The sequence below is a fragment of the Heterodontus francisci genome, unplaced genomic scaffold (genome assembly GCF_036365525.1).
Source record: "Heterodontus francisci isolate sHetFra1 unplaced genomic scaffold, sHetFra1.hap1 HAP1_SCAFFOLD_88, whole genome shotgun sequence".
Lineage (NCBI taxonomy): Eukaryota > Metazoa > Chordata > Chondrichthyes > Heterodontiformes > Heterodontidae > Heterodontus > Heterodontus francisci.
The window spans coordinates 6,100,244-6,123,422 of record NW_027142063.1 but is presented as its reverse complement, the minus strand read 5'-3'; positions in this window follow the sequence as shown (position 1 = coordinate 6,123,422).

The window sequence follows — 23,179 nt, the reverse complement described above, 5'->3', positions numbered from 1 at the left end:
CACTGAGCAGGTTATTGCTAAGCACGTGCTGGTGATGACACCTTCCATCACTTTACAGATAATTGAGAGTAGGCTGATGGGGCGGTAATTGGCCGGGTTGGACTTGTCATTCTGTTTGTGTACAGGGCAGACCTGGGCAATTTTCCACATTGCAGGGTAGATGTCTGTGTTGTAGCTGTACTGGAACAGCCTGGCTAGGGGCGCAGAAAGTTCTGAAGCACAGGTTTTCAGTCCTGTTGCCGGATTATTGTCAGGGCCCATCGCTTTTGCAATATCCAGTGCCTTCAGTCATTTCTTGATATCACGCGGAGTGAATCGAATAGGCTGAAGCATGGCATCTGTGATGTTGGGGACTTCAGGAGGAGGCCGAGATCGATCATCAGCTCCACACTTCTGGCTGAAGAATGTTTCAAATGCTTCAGCCTTATCTTTCGCACTGATGTACTGGGCTCATCCATCACTGAGCATGGGGATATTTGTGGAGCCACCTCCTCAAGTTAGTTGTTTAATTGTCCAACTCCATTCACGGCTGGATGTGACAGGACTGCAGAGCTTAGATCTAGTCCGTTGGTTACGGGATCGCTTAGCTCTGTCTATCACATGCTGCATACGCAGTTTGACATGCAGATAGTCCTGTGTTGTAACTTCACCAGGTTGACACCTCATTTTGAAGTATGCCTGGTGCTGCTCCTGCCATGCCCTCCTGCACTCTTCATTGATCCAGGGTTGGTCTCCTGGCTTGATGGTAATTGTAGAGTGGGGGCTATGCCGGGCCATGAGGTTACAGATTGTGCTGCTGCTGATGGCCCACAGCGCCTCATTGATGCCCAGTTTTGCATTGTTAGATCTGTTGGAAATCTATCCCATTTGGCACGGTGATAGTGCCACACAACACGATGGACGGTCTCCTCAATGTGAAGGCGTGACTTCGTCTCCATAAGGACTGTGCTGTGGTCACTCCGACCAATACAAACATGGACAGAAGCATCTGCCGCAGGCAGATTGGTGAGGACAAGGTCAAGCATGTGTTTCCCTCGTGTTGGTTCCCCCCCCACCTGCCGCAGATCCAGTCTAGCAGTTATGCCCTTTACAACTCGTCCAGATCTGTCAGTAGTGGTGCTGCAGAGCCACGCTTGGTGATGGACATTGAAATCCCCCACCCAGAGTAAATTTTCTGCCCTTGCCACCTTCAGTGCTTCCTCCAACTGGTGTCCAACATGGTGGAGTCCTGAGCCATCAGCTGAGGGAGGGCGGTAGGTGGTAATCAGTAGGAGGTTACCTTGCCCCTGTTTAATCTGATGCCATGAGACTTCATGGGGTCCGCAGTTGATGTTGAGGACTCCCAGGGAATCTCCCTCCCTGCTGTATACCACTGTCCCGCCACCTCTGGTTCAGTGCGCCATTCAAGTGGGAGGAGAACAGAGAAATGTAGTTGTAATAGGGGATAGCATAGTTAGGGGAATAGATGCAATTCTCTGCAGCAAAATAGAAAATTCCAAAGGCTGTGTTACCTGCCTGGTGCCAAGGTTAAGGACATCTGTTCTGGGCTAGAGAGGATCTTGGAGTGCAAGTGAAGGATCCAGGTGTCATGGTCCACATAGCTATCAACAGCATAGGAAGGAGGTTCTCCTTAGGGACTATGAGCAGCTCAGGGCTAGATTAGAAAGCAGAACCACAAAGGTTCCAGATTACTACTTGAGCCACGTGCAAGTTGGCATTGGGGAAATAAGATTAGAGAGGTAGATGCATGGCTCAAAGATTGGTGTGGGAGAAATGGGCCCCGATTATGGGACACTGGCAACATTACTGTGGAAAGAGAGAGCTGTTCCACTGGGATGGGCTTCATTTGAACCATGCTGGGACCAGTATCCTGGAGAATCGTATGAGTAGGTTTCCAGAAAAGACTTTAAAGTAAATAGTGGGGGGAGGGTCCAATAGAAGGGAAGTTTAAAAAGTCGAAACGTAACGAGACAGCAGAGGTGCAGGGTAGTAAAAGGGCATACATTAATCGGAATGTGACAGGAAGGGACACAGAATACAAGCATAAGAGTACAGCAGAAATTAGAACCAGAGTACGTAAAAATGGTTTATAAAAAAAAGTCAAAGCTTAAGGCTCTTTATCTGAATGCGCGTAACATTTGTAACAAGATCGATGAGCTGATGGCACAAATAGAAATAAATGAATATGATTTGATAGCTATCACAGAGATGTCGTCGTCGGATAATCAAGACCGGAACCTCAATGTTGAAGGATATTCGGCGTTCTGGAAGAATACGAAGAAAGTAAAAGTAGGTGGGGGAGCTTTGCTATTGAAGGAAGTGATCAGTGCAGTTTTGAGTAAGGATATAGGTGCAGTAGATCGTGATGTAGAAACAGTTTGGGCTGAAATATGGAATAGCAAGCGAAAGAAATCACGGGTGGCAGTGGCCTATCGGTCTCCAAGGAGTTGCCTCTCTGTAGGACAAAGTATTAATCAGGAAATGATGGAGGCTTGTGATAAAAACACTACAATTATCATGGGTGATTTTAATCTGCATTTCGACTGGACAAATCAAATTGGCAAGGAAGACGAATTTGTAGAATGCATCAGGGATTGTTTCTTCGAACTATACATTGCAGAATCTACCCGGGAACAGACTATTTTAGATTTAGTAATGTGCAATGAGGTAGGATTAAGAAGATATCTCGTAGCTAAAAATCGTCTCGGGGGATGTGTTCATAACATGGTACAATTTCAAATGCAGTTGGAGGGTGAGCAACTCGGGTCTCAAACCAGTGTCTTCAACTTAAACAAGGACATTTACAGAGGGATGAAGAAAGGGTTGTCTAATGCGGACTGGTAACATAGAATAAAAGGAAAGACAGCAGATGAACAGTGGCAGACTTTTAAGCAGATATTTCATCACACTCAGCAAACATTTATTCTGGTCAGAAGGAAGGACCCAATGAAAACGATGGACCACCCGTGGATAACAAAAAGGACGTGAAGGAGAGTATCAATTCAAAAACAAAGGCGTACAAACTGGCGAAAGTTAGTGGCAGGGCAGAGGATTGGGATTTTTTTTTTATAAATCAGCGGATGACTTAAAGACTAATGAAGAGGGAGAAAATTGATTGAGAGTAAATTGGCAAGAAATATAAAAACAAGCACAAAGAGCTTCTGCGATGATCTAAAAGGAAAGAGAGTAGCTAAAGTAAGTGTGGGACCCTTAGTGGATGAGACTGGGGAATTAATAACAGGGAACAGGGAAATGGCTGCTAATTTAAATCAATATTTTGTATTGGCCTTTACGGTGGAGGACACTATAAACATCCCAACAATAATAGATGAGCAACGTGTAAATGGGAGGGAGGAACTTGTAATAATCTCCATCACGAGGGAAAAGGCTCTTGACAAACTTATGGGAATAAAGGCAGACACGTCGCCAGCACTTGATGGCCTGTATCCAAAGGTTTTAAAAGAAGTGGCTGCAGAGATAGTAAATGCATTGGTCATAACATACCAAAACTCACTGGATTGCGAAGGGTACCAGCGGTTTAGAAAACCGCTAATGTGACGCCCCGATTCAATAAAGGAGGGATACAGAAAGCACAAATATATAGACCAGTTAGCTTAACATGGGAAAATGGTCGAGTCCATTATTAAGGAAGAAATAGCAGGTCATTTAGAAAAACATAATGCAAACACACACAGTCAAAATAGTTTTATGAAAGGCAAATCATGTTCGACTAATTTGTTAAAGTTCTTTGAGGATATAACCAGCAGAGTGGATAAAGGGGAACTGGTAGATGTTGTGTATTTGGATTTTCAGAAGGCTTTCAATAAGGTGCCGCATAAAAGGTTATTGCTGAGGGTATTGGGGGTAATGTGTTAGCATGGATCGAGGATTGTCTAGTACATGGAATGCAGAGAGTCAGGATTAATGGGTCTTCTTCTGGTTTGGAAAGCCATAACTAGTGGGATGCCAGAAGCATCGGTCCTGGGGCCTCAACTATTTACTATCTGTATTAATAACTTGGAGGAAGGGACAGAGTGTAGTGTAGCCAAATTTGCTGACGATGCAAATTTAGGTGAGAAGGCATGCTGTGATGATGACAGAAATAAGCTGCAAAGGGATATAGATATGTTCAGTGAGTGGACAAAAAAAATGGCAGATGGTGTTCATTGTGGGAAAGTGTGAGGTCATCCAATTTGGTAGGAAGAGTAAAAAGGCAGATTATTATTTAGATGGAGAAAGACTACAAAATACTGCAATACAGAGGGATCTGGGTGTTCTTGTCCATTAAACACAAAACAGTTATCATGCAGGTTATCAGCGAGTAATTAGGACGGTAAGTGGAATTTTGGCCTTTATTGCTAGGGAGTTAGAGTTTAAAAGTATGGAAGTCTTGTTGCAACTGTGCAGGATGTTGGTAAGGCCACACATGGAGTACTGCATACAGTGTTGGTCCTCATATTTAAGGAATGATATGCCAGCATTAGAGGCAGTTCATAAAATAAATACTCGGCTGTTTCCTGGGATGAAGCCTTGTCTTTATCAAGAACAGCTAAACAGATTAGCCCTTTTTTCATTGGAATTCGAAGAATTCTTCACCTCCAGGGTTCTGTTCATTTGCCTTCCAATTGATTCAAGGCCACGTTACAAATGAGTTTTTATGATAAAGGAGGAACAGTTTGGATCTTGTTGCGCTGAACCAACTTGCCAAAACGGCACATTTCAATCGTCGTTGGCAACTCTGTCGTCCGTCACCCATACACATCAAAATATTATACAGAAGTGCCAATTATCAGCAATTCATTTCTTTAGCTTAGCATCACCTGTGGCAGAATGTTCCTCAGGAACATTTCCTGAACAATCCATTCGCTGTGATTTCGCACGTAGGCCTAGCTTTACTTGTGTATCACACAGCACAGAAGGCAGCGCATCGTGATCAATGGGTTTTTTTCAGATGGGAAAGCCGTAAATAATCGGGTGCCACAAGGATCGGTCCGAGGACATCAACTATTTACTATCTATATCAATGACTTGGAGGAAGGGACAGAGTGTTGTGTATCTAAATTTGCTGATGATTCAAAAATAGGTGGGAAGGCATGTTGTGATGAGGACACAGAATCTGCAAAGGGATATAGATAGGTCAAGTGAGTGGGGGGAGAAAAGAAAACTTGGCAGATGGAGTTCAATGTGGGAAAGTGTGAGGTCATCCACTTTGGTGGGAAGAATAAAAAGACAGATTATTATTTCGATGGAGAAGGCGACAAAATACTGCAGTGCAGAGGGATCTGGGTGCTCTTGTACATTAAACACAAAATGTTTGCATGCAGCTGCAGCAAGTAATGAGAAAGGCAAATGGAAAGTTGGCCTTTATTGCCAGGGGCTTAGAGTTTAAAATAGGTAAGTCTTGTTACAGGGCATTGGTGTGGCCACATCTGGAGTACTGTGTACTATTTTGGTCCCCATATTTAATGAAGGATATACTAGCATTGGAGACTGTTCAGAATAGGTTCACCAGGCTCATTCCTGGGATGAAGGGGTTGTCTTATCATGAACTGCTAAACAGGTTCGGGCTTCATTTATTGCAGTTTAGAAGAATAAGAGGTGACCTTTTTGAAACATATAAGATTTTGAGGGGTCTTTACAGGATAGATGTTAAGACTATATCTCCACGTGTGGGGGAATCTCGAACCCGGGGTCACAATTACAGAATAAGGGGGCACAAATTTAAAACTGAGATGCAAAGGAATTTCTTCTCTTAGAGGGTTGTGATTTTCTGGGATTCTGCACCTCAGAGGGTTGTGGAGGCTAGGCCACTAAATATATTTAGGGAGGACGTAGATAGAGTTTTGAAATCTCGTGGAGTGGAGGGGTATGCGGAGCTGACTGAAAAGAAGAGTTGGGACCTGGGGAAGCTCATCCATGATCTTTTTGAATGGCGGGCAGGCTTGAGGTGCTGAATGGCCTAATACTGCTCCTATTTATTATGTTCTTATGTAAAACGTCAGGCAGATCAAAATTTCTCAACTGAAGTCACAGAAAAAATGTGTATTGGTGTGAATGGGAGGTGTGCTCCATCACCCCCAGGAACAGCGGGCAAGCAGAGTATATTTAATGGAGTATGTATTGCAAATGAATATTATATAAGGCAATGTTGCAGGCAAGAAATGGAATGAGGAAAGCAAAAGGTGAACATTGATTGTGGAAGGAAGAGAAAAACCGACAAACGATGAAACACAATACGCCTACCAATAGCATCAAGAACGAGAACACGTAATGTCCGATTAGCAATATCGTCCTGCGCACATTTCCATGCTCCACCAGATATAATGCTATGTCTTCCATCTGGGCGAGTCATTTCTCCTGACGACGGGCAGTGTACGCTGCCTGAAACGTTAAGGCTACCCGTTCTTCTCAGAAGTTCTCTCTTTTAAAGTCACACATGTTCCTTTCCGAATCCAAAATGCGCATTGAGGAGCTACATGGGGAAACAATTTTTATCAGCTTGTTGTTGTGGGTTGATGGCACTAGATAAAGGCTGTTAATTTCAGATTGAATATTAACATTCAAAAGAGAATTGCATAAATACCGTAAGGGAAATAAAATTCAGGGTAACAGTAAAGAACGGAGCATGGATATTAATTGAGTTCATTTTCCAAAGAGCCGGAACAGGATCCAAGTATTCAATACGAATTGTGCTCAATACTTCTTTGAGTCCCTCCCATCGGTTTTGACTAGTTCATGCATAGTCAATTTTTCTCACTGCTTGGGGAGATGGTGGCGGAGTAGTGATGGCACTGAGCTAGTAATCCAGATTTCCAGGATAATGCCTTGGGACACAAGTTCAAAATCCACCACGACAGCTGGTGGAATTTACATTCAATTAATCAATACAAAAATCCAAACTAAAAGTAAAATCTGGAATTGAAAGCTGGTGTCAGTAATGGTGCCATGAAACTATCATTAACTGCAGTAATAACCCATCTGATGTCCTTTAGGGAAGGAAATCTGCCGTCCTTACAAGGTCTGGCATACATGTCACTCCAGACCCACAGAAACGTGGTTGACTCTTAACTTCCCTGTGGAACGGCCTCGTAAACCCTTGGTTGTTAAGGGAAATTATGCTTGGGCAACAAATGCTGGCCCTGCCAGTGATGCCCAAATCCCATGAAAGAATAATCTCGGCTTTAAATACCCAACTTTAAACTCATTCAAACATGCCCACCTCAATTAATTATTTAATTAAATTGTTAGATGAGGTAAAAGGGAATGTTGATGATGAGAATGCAATGGAGGTTGCTGAAATGGATTTCAAGAAAGTGTTTCACAAAGTCTTCGGCAGTCTCTCGGGAATGAGGATGGCTTTCTTCCACTCCAGTTGGGACAGGTTGTGTTTGGTGAGGTGAGTGAATGAGATGCTCGAATTTCCAAATGTTCCTTCTGCTGTTTGCACCTGGTCACTGTCTGAGTATGTCAACGTTGTTCGAACTGGCTGGCACCTTCACGGATGCTTCTTCTCCATTTTGGGCAGGCTGGGGCAAGATATTTCCACATATCAGTGCAGATGTAATATTTTGTCACGGAGGTTTTAAAGACATTGTTGCATTTCCTTTGCTCTCCTGATAGCCCCTTGCCGTGCCGAAGCGCAGAGTGCAAAGCTTATTTTGGGAGTCCTGTGTCAGGCCTGTGAAATTTGTGGCCCTCCCAATATAACTGAGTGACTATGAACAGTGTCTGGATACTGCGGATGTTGGTCTGAGAGAGGGCACTGATATTGGAGCGGCTGTCCTACCACTGAATTGGCAGGATCTTGTGCTGGCACAATGGTGATATCTCTCCCAAGCTGACTCCTGACAACGCGGGAATCTGCTAAGGTCATCAGATCCTCCAAGCTGCGCAAATGCGCAACAAACGTCTGACCATTGTAAGGACCAAGTGGTGCATGCGTATGACGTCATTTCGGATCCACTGATGAAGGGTTACTGATCTGAGACGTTAATTGTGCAGCTCTTTCCACAGATGCTGCCAGACCTGCTGAGTACTTCCAGCATTTATTGGTTTATATCAGATTTCAAGAATCTGAAGTATTTTTCTATTATTTAATTTATTATCATCAGATATCGGCACCTGGGCGATTCTTGAGCATGTGCCTGGCCTTCGCGCATGCGTAGTAAAGCGTCATTGTTCTCCAGCATCCCCAATTCGGCTGGAGGGAGCGGCTGAATGGGAGATTTTGAGGCTGGACTTCGATCCCCGTCACTCGTTCCAACATCACTGGCCGCTGTCCTCCCTCCCCGGCAACTCGGTGCTGGCCTCAACGCTTCCTCCTCACAGCCGCTCAGTCCAGACTCGCTGCGCACCGACGACCCTCCCCACCCCCCAACACACACACACATCCCTGGCCGATTGTTCACACTCCTGGCTTCGCGCCACCCCACTCTCAGGCTGCCCGCTCCCCGTTTCCTTTCCCTCAAACCCCCCGCCGATTCAGGCGTTAGCTCCCGGCCACGCCGCTTCCCTCCTCTCGGCCGCTCGCTCCTAATTCGCCCCCTCACACCTCGTGGCCTGCATTTCTTCTTCGGGCGGCGTGTGGTGAACCAGCAAACCTGAGGCCTAGTGGCCGAGAAGAAAGAAGTGTGGTCTGCAGCGAGCGGCAGTAACGGGGGACATGGGAAGCGGGGTGGCGAGAAGCGAGGAAAAATCGGGCAGGGGAGTGAAGGGGAGCAGCGAGGACAGGAGCGTACGGCAGAGGGCGTGGGGGATGGATGCGGCCTCTATGCAGGAGAGGAGAAAGCGAGTTGCAGAGGAGGAAAGCGCCTACTTGTTCGCTGCAATCGGGTGAAATTAAATCCTGGTCAGTCATATAAACGAATCACAATAACGAATTGGCAGCAGAGATTATACTCTGCCCGATTTTCTTCTCCATCGATCGGGGTGCCAATTCACTATCTCCCAAAAGTATCAGAACATGTAAATTCAATCACGATTTATTTAGATTAATAGGGTTACTGGAATATTATATGGATCTGAGGTTTACACTGAGTATCCTATAACTACGTAGTAACATATTACTGGGCTTCCATCCAACTTAATGCAAGGTTAGTTTGTTAGAATTATCTCGCTATAAGCATTTTCAGTGATAAATTGAGCAGCACCATCTTTAATCCGGGCAACTGCCTGAACGTCTCAGATCCAGACGTTCCAGCTGAACAGCCTGAATGTGCCCATGTGCAAGTGCTGCGCCACCTAGTGGTTACGTTTTCTGCAAACGCAGCCTGCATCTCCAGGGTTTTGAGATGTCTGCAGCGCTCCATGTATCCGAGGGAGCCCTTGTCACAGCGGCTCTCGTTTAACAGGGTGCCAACGGCTGTTTGAGGGTAAATCAACATCTGACATGTGGGAGACTTTCAAATGTCAGTTGATTAGAATTCAGGACCAGCATGTTCCAGTGAGGAAGAAGGATAAGTTTGGCAAGTTTCGGGAACCTTGGATAACGCGGGATATTGTGAGCCTTGTCAAAAAGAAAAAGGAAGCATTCATAAGGGCTGGAAGGCTAGAAACAGACGAATCCCTTAGGAATATAAAGACAGTGGGAGGAACTTAAGCAAAGAGTGAGGAGGGCTAAAATGAGTCACGAAAAATCATTGACAAACATGATTAAGGAAAATCCCAAGTATTTTTCTACGTATATAAAGAGCAAGAGGGTCATCAGGGAAAGGGTTGGCACACTCAAGGGCAGAGAAGGGAATCTAAGTGTGGAGCCAGAGGAAATGGGCGAAGTACCAAATGAGTACTTTGCATCAGTATTCACCAAAGAGAAGGACTTGGTGGATGATGAGTGTGGGGAAGGGAGCGTAGATAGTCTCAGTCATCTCATTATCGAAAAGGCGGAGGTGTTGGTTGTATTGCAAAGCATTATGGTAGATAAGTCCCCAGAGCCTGATGGGATCTACCCAGAATACTGAGGGAGGCAAGGGAAGAAATTTCTGGGGCCTTGACAGAAATCTTTGCATCCTTATTGGCAACTGGTGAGGACCCAGTTGACTGGACAATGGGCAATTTTGTTTCTTTGTTTAAGAAGGATAATCCAGGAAATTATAGGCTGGCGAGCCTTACGTCAGTGGTAGGGAAATTATTAGAGAGGATTCTTCGGGACAGGATTTACTCCCATTTGGAAACAAACGAACTTATTTGCGAGAGGCAGCATGGTTTTCTGAAGGGGAGGTCGTGCCTCACTAACTTGATTGAGTTTTTTGAGGAAGTGACGAAGATGATAGATGAAGGAAGGGTAGTGGATGTTACCTATATGGACTTCAGTAAAGTCTTTGACAAAGTCCCGCATGGCAGACTGGTGCAAAAGCTGAAGTCACACCGGATCAGAGGTGAGCTGGCAGGATGGATACAGGGCTGGCTCGGTCATAGAAGACAGAGGGTAGCAGTGGAAGTGTGCTTTTCTGAATGGAGGGATGTGACTAGTGGTGTTCAGCAGGGATCAGTGCTGGGACCGTTGCTCTTTGTAGTATATATAAATGATTTGGAGGAAAATGTAGCTGGTCTGTTTAGTAAGTTTGCGGAATACACAAAGGTTGGTGGAGTTGCAGATAGTGATGAGGATTGTCAGAGGATACCGCATGATATAGATCGGTTGGAGACGTGGGCAGAGAACTGGCAAATGGAGCTTAATCCGGACAAATGTGAGGTAATGTATTTTGGAAAGTCTGATGCAGGTGGGAAGGATACAGTAAATGGCAGAATCCTTAGGAGTATTGACAAGCAGAGAGATCTGGGTGTACAGTTCCACCGGTCATTGAAAATGACAATGCAGTTGGATAAGGTAGTCAAGAAGGCATACAGCATGCTTGCCTTCATCGGTAGCGGCATAGAGTATAAAAATTGGCAAGTCATGCTGCAGCTGTACGGAACTTTCGTTAGGCCACACTTAGAATATTGCGTGCAATTCTGGTCGCCACACTGCCAGAAGGACGTGGAGGCTTTGGAGAGGGTACAGAAAAGGTTTACCAGGATGTAGCCTGGTCTGGAGGGCATTAGCTATGAGGAGAGGTTGGATAAACTCGATAAAAAAAAGCAAAATACTGCCGATGCTGGAAATCTGAAATAAAAACAAGAAATGCTGGAACCACTCAGCAGGTCTGGCAGCATCTGTGGAAAGAGAAGCAGAGTTAACGTTTAGGGTCTGTGCCCTAAAGGTTTGCACTTGCTGCTGTTCAGTATTCAATGTATTTACACCTAATCTGTACTAATGATTTGTCTTTCAACACATCATTAACATATTGTTTGCCTTTGCTCCGTGATCTTTTGGTCAGCAATGTGGCCTGGTCCAATCTAGACCTCCTTTGTTATCTCTTGCCCCATCCCCACCTCACTTGCTGATCACCTGTGACTTTTCTAATATTTGTCAGTTCCGATGAAGGGTCACTGACCCGAAACGTTAACTCTGCTTCTCTTTCCACAGATGCTGCCAGACCTGCTGAGTGGTTCCAGCATTTCTTGTTTTTATTATTAATGTATAAACTCGGATTGTTTTCACTGGAACGACGGAGGTGGAGGGGCGACATGACAGAGGTTTACAAAGTTATGAGCCGCATTGGACAGAGTGGATAGTCAGAAGCTTTGTCCCAGGGTGGAAGAGTCAGTTATTTGGGGACATCGGTTTCAGGTGAGAAGGGCAAACTTTAGAGGGGATGTGCGAGGCAAGTTCTTTACACAGAGGGTGGTGAGTGCCTGGAACTTGCTGCCGGGGTTGTTTTGGAAGCAGGTACGATAGCGACGTTTAAGAGGCATCTCGAAAAATGCATGAATAGGATGGGAATAGAGGGATAAGGTCCCTGGAATTTCAGAAGGTTTTAGTTTAGGCAGGCATCAAATCGGCGCAGGCTTGGGAGGCCGAATGGCCTGTTGCTGTGCTGTACTGTTCATTGTTCTTTGTTGTTCTCTGAAAATTCTGTTTGACAAAGTTGAGAGTCACATAATGGGAGGCTCAGTGTGCAATTGAATGCAACAATGGCTCAACTACAAAAATTAATTAGTTAAATAGTTGTTTTTCAAACTGCAGCATGTTCGACAGTGGTGTTCCCAACGGTCAGTGCTTGGACTTTTTTTTCTTGTTGCTTATATTTAAATCAGTTGAATCTTGGAATAGAGTAAAATTTAAAAATTGCGGACGGTACCAAACGGTGAGGATGATACTAACTGCCTTCAAAGGGACATAGATTGGTGAGAAGTTTAGGAAGACACCTGAGAAATGGTATTAAATACAGACAAATTTGTGATAATACATTTTGACAGAAGGTATAGGTCATGCAATGGCGCACTTCTAAAGAGTATGCAGGAGCAGAGGGACTTGGTGGTCATCTGAATCGATCATTGAATGTGACAGGACATTTTGAGCAAGTGATTAGCAATGCATATGGGATCTTGGGCATCACAAATAGAAGCACAAGTACAAAAGCAAGGAAGATTTGCTGGATCTTCATAAAGCTCCGGTTCGACCCCAAATATGTTATTGCAACTAATTCTGATATGACAGTCCAGGAAGGATTCAGTGTCCTTGAGAGAGTTCACAGGATATTTGCCAGAATGGTTCCAGGATTGGGGGATTTTGCTTACAAGGTAAGGGTAGAAAAGTTAATAGTATTCTGCATGGAGCAAAGGATATTCAGGGGAGATTTCATAAAGTTGTACATGATTATGACAGGCTTACATTGGTTAGACAAGCAAAAACTGTTCCGATCAACTGATGATGAGATTGAAGGGACAAAAGATACAGGGGGAATGTGTATTTTTTCCGTAGCGAATGGTACTGATCTGAAAATAGATGCCTGTGAGGATGTTGGAAATGGACGCAATCAGTGAGTTCAACAGAAAATTCGATGGGCACTGAAAGAAAAGATCTTGCAGGTCTAAGGCGAGCGAGAGAGTGGGATAGCCTTGATTGGTCTGAAGTGAGCCATAATGGGCCGAATGGCCTGCGTCTTTGCTGCAAAAGAGTCAATATATCTATATCTCTAACATTTCAACAAGTTTAATCAGAGGGCTCCGAGGAGAGAAAGATACAATGAAATAAGGAAATATAATAAGTGACCAAAAGCTTGGTAACAGTGTGAGTTTCAATGAGGATATCAAAGGAAGAGTCAGAGCTGGAGAGATGGGAGGACCAGGCAAGTTTTCCGAGAGTAATACTTAATCAACTAAGACATGGGCATGGATTGTGAGAGGGAAAGACTGGAGGGTAATACAACCAAACAATAACAACTTACATTTATGTAGTGCATTTAAACTGGAAAAGCGTTGAAGGATATGTCACATAAATATACTAGAGACAAGTCGATCCTCACCAAACAAGGTATTAAGGGAGGGAACCATAAGCTCATTCAGACGATGTATTGTTGTCAGGACTTATATGACGACAGGAGTGGAAGGTAGAGTGGATTCAGTAAAGAATTCTGCAGCACAGGTTTGATAACAGCAAGAATGTGGCCGGTAAAAACTTAACGCCGGTGTGATAATTATACTGTGTTTTATTAATAGCAACTTCGAGAAGGCATTCGACGAGATGTCACATCAGAGCCGCCTAAACATAACGCCCTTGGACTTGGAGGCAACCTATTGGCTGCGCTGGGGAATTGGCCATGTGGGAGGCGACAGATTCGCGTCAAAGGCTATGTGCTGAAATTGTCAGGTTATTATTATTGTCGTCTACCAGTGATCTGGACTCGGGTGGCACCTTATCACTAATTTCCATAGGAATAGGATGAGGGAATGGAGGCCCATTTATCTAAGTTTGCTGAAGAGTGTAACTTACGTGGCACATTCAATATTGGAAATGAGAGAAACAGATGCATAAAGAGACTTGATTGTTTCAGTGATTGGAAAAACTGGGGGAGATTAAGCTCAATGCGGGGTGGTGAAAGGTCCTGAATTATGTAATAAAAAAAGATAGATCAGAGTGCTATCCTCATTGTGAGAAGCTGGCAGCTGTGGAGGAGCAGGGAGATTTGCATGTCCAAGTACATATATCACGAGGGGGTAACATTGAAATCTTGTAACTGTTCGATAGATATTTGCGAGACAAGTGTATTAAGCGGTCCACAACACGACAATAAATTGTATTAGCAGGGATAGAGGAGGTCGTGAGGGTTTTGAAATGCATGGTAAAGAAAAATAAACTCGAGGCTTTGGGATGCTCCATTCAATGCAGATCAGTAAAGAGAGTAATGAAAGGCGAGGCAACCTGTTGGCTGGGTTGGGGAATTGGCCTGGAGCAAGGCGACAGATTAGTGTCAAAGGCTATGTGCTGAAATTGTCAGGATATTACCATTGTTGTCTCCCAGTGATCTAAAACCAAGTGTGGCATAGGATAAAGGCAACAATGTTTTGGATCAAAAAGTGAATGAAAGGTGCAGCATGGGAGGTCAGTCTGGTGTCCATTCGTACAGTCGAGTTTGAATGTGACAAAGACATAGACGAGTGTTTCAATATCTGTTAGAACATAGAACATAGAACAGAGAACATTACAGCACAGTACGTGCCCTTCAGCCCTCGATGTTGCGCCGACCTGAGAAACCATCTCACCGACACGATTCCATTTTCATCCATATGTCCATCTTATGTCCACTTAAATGCCCTTAACGTTGGCGAGTCTACTACTGTTGCAGGCAGGGCGTTCCACGCCCCTACTACTCTCTGTGTAAAGAAACTAACTCTGACATCTGTCCTACAACTATCACCCCTCAACTTAAAGCTATGTCCCCTCGTGTTTGCCATCACCATCCCAGGTAAAAGGCTCTCACTATCCAGCCTGTCCAACCCTCTGATTATCTTATATGTCTCTATTAAGTCACCTCTTCTCCTCCTCTCGAACGAAAACAACCTCAAGTCCCTCAGCCTTTCCTCGTAAGACCTTCCCTCCATACCAGGCAACATCCTAGGAAATCTCCTCTGCACCTTTTCCAAAGCTTCCACATCCTTCCTATAATGCGGTGACCAGAACTGCACGCAATACTCCAGGTGCGGCCGCACCAGAGTTCTGTACAGCTGCAGCATGACCTCGTGGCTCCGAAACTCGATCCCCCTACTAATAAAAGCTAACACACCATATGCCTTCTTAACAGCTCTATTAACCTGGGTGGCAAATTTCAGGGATTTATGTGCCTGGACACCAAGATCTTTCTGCTCATCTACACTACCAAGAATCTTCCCATTCGCCCAGTATTCTGCAATCCTGTTACTCCTTCCGAAGTGAATCACCTCACACATTTCCGCATTAAACTCCATCTGCCATCTCCCAGCCCAGCTCTGCAGCCTATCTATGTCCCTCTGTAACCTACAACATCCTTCGGCACTATCCACAACTCCACCGACCTTCGTGTCATCCGCAAATTCACTAACCCACCCTTCTACACACTCATCCAGGTCATTTATAAAAATGACAAACAGCAGTGGCCCCAAAACAGATCCTTGCGGTACATCACTAGAAACTATACTCCAGGATGAACACTTACCATCAACCACCACCCTCTGTCTTCTTTCAGCTAACCAATTTATGATCCAAAGCACTTATTCACCTTCAATCCCATACTTCTGTATTTTCTGCAATAGCCTACCGTGGTGAACTTTATCAAACGTCTTACTGAAACCCATATAGACCACATCCACGGCTTTATCCTCATCCATCTGTTTGGTCACCGTGTCAAAAAACTCAATAAGGTTTGTGAGGCACAACCTACCCTTCACAAAACCGTGCTGCCTATCTCTAATGAACTTATTCTTTTCAAGACGATTATAAATCCTGTCTCTTATAACCTTTTCCAACATTTTACCCACAACCGAAGTAAGGTTCACAGGTCTATAATTACCAGGGCTGTCTCTACTCCCCTTCTTGAACAAGGGGACAACATTTGCTATCCTCCAGTCTTCCGGCACTATTTCTGTCGACAATGACGACATAAAAATCAAGGACAAAGGCTCTGCAATCTCCTCCCTGGCTTCCCAGAGAATCCTAGGATAAATCCCATCTGGCCCAGGGGACTTATCTATTTTCACACTTTCCAAAATTGCTAACACCTCCTCCTTGTGAACCTCAATCCCATCTAGCCTAGTGGTCTGTATCTGAGTATTCTCCTCGACAACATTTTCTTTCTCCACTGTAAATACTGACGAAAAATATTCATTTAACACTTGCCCTATCTCCTCCGATTCCACACACAACTTCCCACTGCCATCCTTGATTGGCCCTAACCTATCTCTAGTCATTCTTGTATTCCTGATATATCTATAGAATGCCTTAGGGTTTTCTTTGATCCTATCCGCCAATGACTTCTCATGTCCTCTCCTTGCTCTTCTTATCTCTCCCTTTCGATCCTTCCTGGCTAGCTTGTAACTCTCAAGCGCCATAACTGAGCCTTCACGTCTCATCCTAACATAAGCCTTCTTCTTCCTCTTGACAAGCTCTTCAACTTTTTTCGTAAACCACGGCTCCCTCGCTCGACAACTGCCTCCCTGCCTGACAGGTGCATACTTATCAAGGACACGCAGTAGCTGCTCCTTGAATAAGCTCCACATTTCGATTGTGCCCATCCCCTGCAGTTTCCTTCCCCATCCTACGCATCCCAAATCTTGCCTAATCGCATCATAATTTCCTTTCCCCCACCTTTAATTCTTGCCCTGCTGTATATGCCTGTCCCTGCCCATCGCTAAGGTAAACCTAACCGAATTGTGATCACTATCACCAAAGTGCTCACCTATATCTCAATCTAACACCTGGCCGGGTTCATTACCCAGTACCCACTCCAATGTGACATTGCCGCTGGTTGGCCTGTCTACATACTGTGTCAGAAAACCCTCCTGCACAAACTGGACAAAAACTGACCCATCTAAAGTACTCGAACTATAGTATTTCCAGTCAATATTTGGAAAGCTAAAGTCCCCCATAACCACTACCCTGTTACTCTCGCTTCTGTCAAGAATCATCTTTGCTATCCTTTCCTCTACATCTCTGGAACTATTTGGAGGTCCATAGAAAACTCCCAACAGGGTGACCTCTCCTCTCCTGTTTCTAACCTCGGCCCAGACTACCTCAGTAGACGAGTCCTCAAACGTCCTTTCTGCTGCTGTAATACTTTCCTTGATTAGCAATGCCACACCACCCCACCCCCCCGCCCCCCACTCTTTTACCATCTTCTCTGTTCTTACTGAAACATCTAAATCCCGGAACCCGCAACATCCATTCCTGTCCCTGCTCTATTCATGTCTCTGAAATGGCCACAACACCGAGATCCCAGGTACCAACTCATGCTGCAAGCTCACCCACCTTATTCCGGATGATCCTGGCGTTGAAGTAGACACATTTTAAACCAAGCTCTCGCTTGCCAGTGCCCTCTTGTGTCCTTATAACCTTATCCCTGACCTCACTACTCTCAACATCCTGCACACTGGAACTACAATCTGGGTTCCCATCCCCCTGCTGAATTAGTTTAAACCCCCCCGAAAAGCACTAGCAAATCTACCCCCCAGGATATTAGGACCCCTCTGGTTCAGGTGAAGACCATCCTGTTTCTAGAGGTCCCACCTACCCCAGAAAGAGCCCCAGTTATCCAGGAAACCAAAACCCTCCCTCCTACACCATCCCTGCAGCCACGTGTTCAACTCCTCTCTCTCCCTGTTCCTCACTTCGCTAGCACGTGGCACGGGCAACAACCCGGAGATAACAACTCTGTTTGTTCTCGCTCTAAGCTTCCACCCTAGCTCCCTGAATTTCTGCCTTAAATCCCCATCTGTCTTCCTACCTATGTCGTTGGTGCCTATGTGTACCACGACTTGGGGCTGCTCCCCCTCCCCCTTGAGGATCCCAAAAACACGATCTGAGAAATCACGTACCCTGGCACCTTGGAGGCAACACACCAACCGTGAGTCTCTCTCGTTCCCACAAAACCTCCTATCTGTTCCCTTAACTATGGAGTCCCCAATGACTAATGCTCTGCTCCTCTTACCCCTTCCCTTCTGAGCAACAGGGACAGACTCTGCGCCAGAGACCTGTATCCCATTGCCGACCCCTGGTAATTCGTCTCCCCCACAGTATCCAAAACGGTATACCTGTTGTTGAGGGAAACGGCCACAGGGGATCCCTGCACTGCCTGCTGGTTCCCTCTCCTTCCTCTGACGGTAACCCATCTACCTTCTTCTTTTACCTGAGGTGTGACTGCCTCCCGATAACTCCTCTCAATAATCCCCTCCGCTTCCCGAATGATCCGAAGTTCCTCCAGCTCCAGCTCCAGTTCCCGAACGCGGTCCTCAAGGAGCTGGAGCTGGGTGCACTTCCCGCAGATGCAGTCAGCAGGGACACCCTTGGCTACCCTTACCTCCCACATTCTGCAGGAGGAACATTCAACTGCCTTTACCTCCATTCCCACTATTCTAAATTCCAAAGTTTTTAACCAATCACACGATAAAACAAGAAGAGAAATAGAAAAAGCCTTACCTTACCTACACACAACCGAGTCCCTTTTTTTGGCAAGAGGAGGAGGGCGGGTGGGAGACACTACAGAGTAGTGTCTCGGGTTCAGAAACATCCCGAATATATAGGTTTCTACTTACCTAGCAGTCCCTGCTCCACCGAAACTCCCGATGAAATTGACTTCCCAGCTGTTCACTCCTCGCTCGCAATGCCTGTGCTCCTGGAAAAGCTGCACAACGAAAAGGTAAGAGAATTTACACAGCCTGTTGGGCTCAGACAAGAGTGGAGTCGCAGTTGCTGCCGAGGTGGAAGGAGGTGATCTCTTTACCGAGGGACACATATGTATGGAGCATAATTTGGGGACAATTCGTGCACTGAGTGGAACCCGGAGCCAGAAGCCGTCATGTGTATTGGAATTGCAGGCTGGGATAGACAGTTTGTGACTGGGAGGAAAGGTAATGGATTCAATCCTGTCGATGTTTGATAGGGGAAAATTGTGACCATCCAAAACAGTATGTTGGATAAACAGTCTGATAACACAGAGGCAGTAGGGGCAGCTTTGAGAGAGAGAGAGGGATTATGGATGTCATCAGTGTACAAGGAAAATCATGGCCCGCACCTGCCGGTGAAAGCTCCAAAGGAAATTTATCATTGACGATGAAGAGAAACATCAAAGGTAATGCTGATGTGGGGTGAGGGGAGATTCCATGACTGGAGGTTCTGTATCTGATCAGATGGATAACTGTGAAAACAAGGAAGTAAGTCCCACCGAGAGTCGAGTGTCAGAGGAATGAGCAGGTGGCAGATTGTCCGAGAGGAAGTAGAGTTGACCAATATATGTTTTATCAGTGGCTGATGGGCTGAGACAGGGCTCGAGACCGTCATTTTAGGGAGGCAGATGTAGACATCCTTTCTTTTGGAAGGGATATGAGATTGGAAGCTCAAGTCGGAAGGACGAACAGGGTAAAGGTTACAAAACATCATTTGCTGCCTGATACATCAACTACGAAGTAGACTGAGGTCAGTGGTGTTTGTGGCCGAGCAAAATATGATTGCTTTGGTGTTCTGCACGTTGAACTGGAGAAAACTACAGCTCACACAAAACTGACAGTTGTTTTCTGCTCACACAAAGGCAGTGGAGGGACGAGAATTATCGTGGAGAGCTGGAGCTGTGTGTTGTCAACACACAGGTAGAAGATGACCCCGTGTCTGTCGTTGTTGCCGTTGGGAAGAATGCAGAAGTGGAAGAGGAGGATGCAAAATCGTAAGTTCAGCGACTGGTGATTGAACAGTGTTGGTAGTGGGAGGAATAGCCATTGCTGGAGATTCTCTGGCTTTTGATCAGATCAGTGAGTTAAGACCAAGCAAGGGCAGTCCTTCCATAAGCGGCCAATGTCGGAGGTATGGAGCGATCACGGATGAGTTTTGATGCAGTTTTGCAGGAGTGTAGAGATGATGATGGCTTAGGCCATGACGGGATCTTAACTGGGAATGATAATTTTAAATGTAAGTTGTTGGGCAGATTGAGATCTAATCAGGTCAGTGAATGCGACAGTGTTGGGCGAGCTGGATTGTTGAGGGATGGATTTGTACAGCACAGTGTTGGATGGACGGAAGTATTAGATCCTGTCGCCAGTCAGGAGTGACCAGAGGGATATGATCTGGCAGTGGCACCGTTCTATTTTTACACAAGCCGCAGTAGAACAAACCGCTAAACATGTGCAATAAAAATAACAGAGAAAGCAGTATCATTCTCCAGGTGACACCTGCACTAAGTTATCAGCTGCAATCCCAGACATGGATTCAATTGTTTTCTTGTAAAGTTCCTCATTTTAACTGCTTATGTCCTTGGATCCAGTGTATACTGAGGAGACATCGGTGACATTTATAAATGAATCGCTTCGAATGAATATTATCATTGCAATTATTGTAAACCAGTAAACTCTGCTGTGCATTATTGTGGAATCAATCTTGTATGATTACCGTTTTTATTCTTATCCCCAGAAGAGGTCTGATGAAGATAATTTGCTGGATTTTGAGATGTTTGTTTTGTCTGCACCATTTTATTTACAATGCAGTCAAAGTTGTTGTTCAATTGACTGCCACTCATAGCAATGACCAGGGGTATAGCCCATGTCATTGGAGATTTATCCCCTGCTTAAATCACTGTCCATTGGAATGGATCAGTTCATAGTGACTGCCAGAGCTCTGATTCTCAGACCAACACAGGTCAATGCCTCACAAAGAAGCTAAATATCCAATAATGCATAAGATAGGACGTATTTGCTATCCAATTCTTTCAGCCTTTGGAGTTTCCAGTAAGCCGCTTTTTCTCCAGTTGTTAATGGCGTAAATTAGCATTATTTGATTGCTGTATCTGAAAATGCTTTACTCGCTGTATGTTTTACACAGCCGTCTGTTCACTTTGATCATTTGAATGACGGATTGTCATAAGTCTCTGTTCATTTGGTCCTGTAGCAGCTGCATAATAACTTTGATCACTGTTAGTCAATTCCTTGCATTATTACTGGTTTATTCTCTTTACTGGATGTGTTGTTGGATGATGGAATATCCTCACATTCTAAATGTTCGGACTTGTATGAGTTTCTTTATGTCTGTCATGATTTTGTTAATCAAAACCTAGAGTTTTATTTGGTTAATGTCAAATCTAACTGTACTGGAATCAGATGCAAGGATTATGTCCGCAAGAATATAAGCAATAGGGGAAGGCGCAGACCATTCGGCCCCTCGAGTATTTTCGCTTTTCTATGAGATCATTCCTGATCTGATCTTGGCCTCAAATTCTCTTTCCTGCTTCTTCGTCATCACCATCAAATCCACGATCGTTCAAAATTCTCTCCATCATAGACTGAATATAATCAATGGATCAGCCTCCACAGCTCTCTGGGCTCGAGAATTCCAACGATTCATCACCCTTTTAGAAAACAAATTCCTCCTTATCTCCTTCTGAAATGCTCGACCAATGCCGCCTAGTTCCGGATTCCCCCTCGAGGGAAAACTTCCTCTCGCCATCCACCGGTCAAGCTCCCTCAGACTTTAGCATGTTTCAATACTTCTCTCATACTTCTAAACTCAAAAGAGCATCGGCCCCACCTGTTCAACCTTTCCCATCAAGACAGTCCTTCACCACAGGACTCGAATCGTGATCCTTCTCTGAACTGCCCTCAATGCAAGCATACTCTCCTTAAGGAGACCAAAACTATACACAGTAATCTAAATGTGGTCCAAGCAATGTTTAAGAACAATTAGCAGCCCATCAGGAGTTGTTAAAAGTTTCACTTTGTAGAACAAACCTGTCTTGGAATATTACCACATAAAACTAATTTTGGTGATTTATAATGACACAGCTAAAAGTCTCAGTGTTACAAGGAGGCAGTAGTTTCTTCCTTCCTCAACATCATGCCTCAGTTTAACTTGGATTTCAGTATTTTTAATGGTCATCACTGTTGTTGTATTATTTCCTTGTGTGACCGTCACACTGCTGCAAAGTTCTGGCAGCTAAACTGAATTTGCTGCTGACACGTTGGCATCTCCTTCTCTGAATCACTGCGGATGAATTTATTTACTTCACTTGACTTCAATTTAATAGGAAAAATGCGCATTGTCTGTTGTACATTGTATTTGTTGGAATCCAGAGTCCATTTCTTTATTTGCAGATTATAAAACGCAACGTTGTTGCGTTTTTTTATTGACCCATCCCACAGACTAACTCTGAACTTCAAAGTTACAACAGAAAGAATTTCAATTACTGTGAAATAAAAACAGAAAGTGTTGCGAAATACTCACCAGGTCAGGCAGCATCTGTAGATAGAGAAGCAGAGTTAACGTTTCAGATCTGTGACACTTCATGAGAACTGGCAAGCCTTGGAAAGGAATTAAGTCTTAAGCAAGTGAAGGAGCAGGGGTGGCTTGGTGTGGAAAAGATAAAAAGGGAATGTGTGTGATAGGGCAGCGGTCAGAAGAGATAAAATTAAAAGCAGTCCTGAGGCAACAGCAAAGAGGGTGTTAATGCTTCCATTGAAAGACAAAGCATTAGTCCAGAGAGACTGTTAATAGTAAAGTTATGAGCAACTCTGTCTGCACGAAGAGCAGGCACACGGTTAAAAAATACAACACAATAAATAATATTAAAAAATATAAAGACAAAAAGGTCAGTCATGCTCTGAAATTATTGAACTCAGTGTTCAGCCTGCAAGGCTGCAGAGTGCCTATTAAAAAGATCAGGTGCTGCTCCATCGACCTTGCATTGATGCTCACTGGAACATTGCAGCAGGCCAAGGACCGAATGTGGGCATGAGAGCCGGTGTGGGGTGTTGAAATAGCAAGCGACCAGAACATCGGGATCATGCTTTTGGACTGAGTGGAAGTGTTCCACAAAGCAATCAACCAATCACCATTCGCTCACCCAATATAGAGACAGCACCACAGCGCAGGGCAGGCGATGGGATAGTGCTATTGTCGATAAACTAATAACCTACGCACCCAGGAGCTGCTGCTTTGGGGACGTAGGTTCAAATCTCCTCTCAGCAGGAAGTGGAATTTGATTTCACAGAGTAAATTTGGAATGGAAAGCTGATTTAATAATAGCCATGAAACCATCATCGATTGTTGTAAATGCCCATTTAGCTCATTTATTGCTTTCGGGATTGAAATTTGCTGACATGTGACTCCAGACCCACAGCAATATGGTTG